This window comes from Drosophila mojavensis, unplaced genomic scaffold (genome assembly GCF_018153725.1).
Source record: "Drosophila mojavensis isolate 15081-1352.22 unplaced genomic scaffold, ASM1815372v1 contig_108, whole genome shotgun sequence".
NCBI lineage: Eukaryota > Metazoa > Arthropoda > Insecta > Diptera > Drosophilidae > Drosophila > Drosophila mojavensis.
In genome coordinates, this window is record NW_025318636.1 from 1,915,386 (window position 1) to 1,920,438 (window position 5,053).

Sequence of the window (5,053 nt, forward strand, 5' to 3'; positions counted from 1 at the left end):
TGATTTCCCATTTTCAATGGGTTCAGGGTAAAAATATATAAATGAAATAAAAACCTCATTTGCTTATACAGTGTAAAACATTTACCCAAAGGTTCATATGTATATACTACATGTTCTGAATACTAAAATACCACGGTGGTAACTAGAAACTGATGATAGATTTAAGCAATATCTGAACTGATCAGCCATGTTATTAACAAAAGTAAAAAGAAACGATAATTGACGAGAATGCGAATGAGTGCGTGATAGGCGAAAAAAGTCTTGAGTGTGTTTACAATGGAAAGAGCTCATGGCGTCATCGCTTACGGCCTTCAGTAAAATGAGTGAGAATAAATGAAGCCTTAAAGCGGAATTAAAAAGATGCCAAAGCGTGGTTTTTCTACCTCGTATTTGCTCGGCTCTACAAAATTAGTGCGCTGCAAGTTCTCAAATATACATGTTCATATTTTTATATGCTATGAGTTTTTTTTGTTACTATTTACTTACTCTCTCTATGATTCGTTACTCTCTATGCTTCCCTATGCTCTCTCCCTACATATGCGCATAAGCAACTGCGCAAAAATTTGAAATCTGTTCGCAACAAGCATGCTACATGTATTATAATTTTTGAGTCTGTATGCGAACTTCTCAACATGTACACGTACTCATGTACTCGCACTCACTCCTTTAATTCTTTTTTACTCGGCTGAATCGTCTGCCTCACTTAACTTACATTCATGTGTATATTGCGAACTAGTGTTGCCAAATCAGTTTTTTTCCAGTCAAATCGGACTTTTTTGAAAATCTAATTGCGGGAAAAATTACAAAACAGCGGGCAGCGGGAATTCTGGATTTTTAAAAAACTAATTTGCTTTTTTTCAGCTTTTTTCTTTACTGATCAATTTATCATCATTTGTAGCGATTTATCGCATGTAGAAGTGTTTGTCATTGCAGTTTAATTAAAACTAAATAGTTAATTAGGTCAATTTTCTATGAATGAACCAACCGATAATAGAGTGGAACTAACTGAACTAAAATATGATTTATATTTTATTCAATATAACTTATTTAAGCAAGAATATCGAACTTGAAATTCTCTGATAGATCTTATAAAGCAATTAAAAAGAATGTATGCAACACATTTGATATCATGTAGTAGTAGTAGTAGTTTGTGTTAACTAAATATGTTTTAATAAATAGGCTGCCGCCAAATTTTCAAATGGTGTAAAATTCTGTTTTTTGCATATGTATATATTTTGCGAGTAAATATAAATAGTATCGTTCCAATACTAGAGTTATTCTATTCAAAGAATTTTGAAAGTATTGAACACCAATATAAGAATATTCTCCCAGTTCAATGAGGAAATTCTTAAGACTCTACATAGCTTAGGGTAAGAGGTGTGCTTATAAGAACTTTTGCAATGACATTGCTTTCCTTGCCATGGTCGAACGCGCAAGTGGCGAAAAGTTTTAGTCAGGTCAATGCTGTAAAAACATAACGCAATAAAATGAATATTGATATGCTTACTCAATTTTAAGCGTCAGGTAAAACCTATATAGCGTAAAACTTTACAGATACGGCTTGCCACGGTTAAAGAAATGCAGCCATGACTTCTAGTTACTAAAAATATAAGTAAATATCAATCAAAGCAAAGCAAAAACCATCAGCTTTTTTGTCCGACTTTTTTCACAAAATTTCAGCTTTTTTTTAAAGTATCTTCCCACTAAAAACAGCTTTTTTTGCTGAACAAAAGTTGGCAACACTGTTGCGAACTGTAAATTCGAATACCGTTTTTCTGGAATTCATGCAGCACGAATACATAAGTTAAGCGCACCCGCACTAGAGTACTAGTGATTGGGGACGCTGTGTTGGGTTCTTGTGAATATATAACAACTTGGTGTTCGATGAAATAATATATTTGATATAATTTGGAACAATAGGTCTGAACTGTGTCTGGTCCGAATATAAACTGAACTAAATCTGTCCAACTGGTGAGGTTCTCCCCTTGAATGTCTGACTGGACTCTCCATGCTCCTTAGATTGTCGAAAGTCTTAACTCTTCCCCACCTAAATATCTGCGTCCCGCAGATCAGGGTGCATATGTCCATTGTAACGATATTCATCCAATATAAATTGTCCAATATAATGATAATTATCCAATATAAATTGCCCAATATAATGATATTTATCCAATACGATATCCATCCAATATAAATTGTCCAATATAATGATAATTATCCAATATAAATTTATTATCTAGAGTCCATAAATTAGCGTAAGGAGGGCCATCGATATCCACCTTCAAGTTAATTCAAACCATTCATAGTTCCATACATTTAGTCTGCATTTGTGGTTATGACAATACATCCAACATTGTAAGCGCATTTATTTCATTCCGTCTGGCATCTCGGAAATCCCTATTACCATGAATGATCGAAACTAGGAGGGATATACCACGTGTAAAATGCTATGGGTGCTAAGGAAGTTAAGGAAGCTAAAAGAAGATTATTGCAATATAATTAAATGTGCTATGGGTGCTAGGAAGTCAAGGAAGTTAAAAGAGGATTATTACAATATAATTAAATGTGCATTTTCCTTTTTTTTCTATTTTCTTAAATCTGATTTATGAAGAATTTTTCCAGTTTTTATTTTGTTGATAATCATTAATTCCACGAGACATATATGTCCCCTGTACACCATTACTTCTTAATAAAATATTCTGTAAATTCACACAAATGGCATAAGCTTCCGGTAAATTTTTAGGTTTGCTAACTGTTAACATCCTCGGTAGGTCACCGTTTAGTCCCCTTATGAAAACATCTAAAGCTCTATCTCTATATGATTCTATTAATGCGGACAATACTACGACTCATTGTTCGCTTGCCTTTAAGGCCTGTAAAATTTAAGAAAACTGATTATTAACTTGCTTATAGTAGGTTTCCAAGTCGTTGTTGCCTTGAATTATTTGATTCAATTCGTATTCCAAGCTTCGAATTGAATCAGCATAATGCTATCGCCAAACTCGCTTAATTTCAGGCCAATCATCATTTTGTACACCGTACGATTACAGTGAAACATCGGCAATTCCAATTACTTTTCCTCGTATATGTAAAATTATTGAGCGATATAGAGGTCTTTCCTTGATAATAGAATAATCTTCAAGTACGGACTCGATCCTGTTTACCCACGAGGCATATTGTGAAGGGTTTCCCTCAAATGTGGGCAACACTTTAACACAGTCCGGCAATGACGAAATTTCATTTAATTCGAGCTCTGAACGTGGACGGGCCAGTGAGATTTGTTGTTCTTCTATTAATAAAGACTTATTAGTATCCTTATTTTCCAATTTATCCACTTTATTATTCAATTGCTTCAATTCTCCTGTTAGACTTGAAAATTGATCGGCTAACACCGTTATTGCCGCGCTTAACCCTTGCAATGTTTCATTTATACTCGTATTTTCCATACTGCCTACGAATTTAAATTATTTATTAGCAAATTAATCTCACTGTAAATGTTATTTTAAACAAGAGCATTTTTTATGACTTACTCACCCGTTACCTGGTATTTTTTATTCTATTTATTTATATAATTTTTATTATTATTATTATTATTACCTTTTTTAGTAAGATTTCTTTTTAGGTTTTTTTTATTTTTTCGTAAAATTTTCAAAAAATTTTTTACTTACGGCTTGAGCTCGGTGCACAAGTGAACTAAATAATTTTAATGTCGGAAAACTTACATACTATTCGACTCGATGCAAGGCCTACTATGTTATCAATTTAATTTTTCGATTTAATTTTTCTACATTAAATCAGTTTTTTCATTGTTTCCAAGTTACTGCTATTTACCGTTTCCAATTGAGATAAGAAAATGATATTAATCGTCTCGCGGAATTCCTTGCTGTGGAGATAAAACGTTAGTAATGCTCTAACAGTCTTGTAAACACAATTTTTTTAACACATTTTTTTTAAACACATTTTTTTAACACATTTTTAAATTGTTGATGTGAATATTTATATTTTGTGAATATATTTCTTTAATATATTATTTCATCGAATTACCAATTGTATTATTTTGTTTTGTCTGTTGTAAAATTATTTGAATTATCAATTTTTAAGTATGTTATCTTTATATGGCACTGTCTCATTTTCTGGTTTCTCTCTTGCATTTATTGCATTTGCATTTATTTATTTAAATAATTCATGTTTGTATATTTGCATATTTATGCCTTGTTTGTTGAGATTTCCAGACAGCCGCCTTTTAATTTTGTTATATTGTCAGTGCTTTAAACTTAACTCCTTTTAATTTATACGGAAACCCATCATTCAACACAGGTGGAAATTGTGACGTTTATTTTTTTTATCATATTTGTCTTACGGCAAGGATTTGAACCTCGATACGAGAATCAATCTGTACCACCATTTAGCCTGCAAATTTCTTGTATTTCGTTTTAAGGATCGTCTCTACAAGGATTTTGCTACGATTTCTTTTATGTTATAAAATTGTCTAGCTCTTGCTAGAAATTATGTTATTTATTGTATTTTAATGTTATTTATTGTATTTTAATGTTATTGGTGTTTCACCCATTACTTTGCAAATCACAGAAGTACCACTTAATTTTGCCAACAATTGTCCAATCCAGCTTTTAGATTTGAAACAATTTATTTGTACTTGCATTTTTATAAGTTATTGTTATATTTTGTTATTGACACGTCACCATTTTCCTTTTGTGAAGAATGTGGGTCCCTGCTCGGGCGCCAGTTAAGCGCACCCGCACTAGAGTACTAGTGATTGGGGACGCTGTGTTGGGTTCTTGTGAATATATAACAACTTGGTGTTCGATGAAAAAATATATTTGATATAATTTGGAACAATAGGTCTGAACTGTGTCTGGTCCGAATATAAACTGAACTAAATCTGTCCAACTGGTGAGGTTCTCCCCTCGAATGTCTGACTGGACTCTCCATGCTCCTTAGATTGTCGAAAGTCTTAACATTACATTGTGCCAAAACAAATGACATGACGGGCTTATGCTAGTGGCAATTGAGAAAATTATATATATTGACACAA

At 32.6% G+C, this 5,053-nt stretch overlaps 1 long non-coding RNA gene across 1 annotated transcript; it reads right to left on the bottom strand.

Moving 5' to 3' along the window:
- Nucleotides 1–3,268: 3,268 nt before the first annotated feature.
- Nucleotides 3,269–4,799, bottom strand: LOC122757488. Its single transcript, XR_006357538.1, has 2 exons — nucleotides 4,045–4,799; nucleotides 3,269–3,883 (listed from the first exon to the last, which is right to left on the bottom strand). It is a non-coding gene; the product is annotated as an uncharacterized LOC122757488 (long non-coding RNA).
- Between the last annotated feature and the right edge of the window lie 254 nt (nucleotides 4,800–5,053).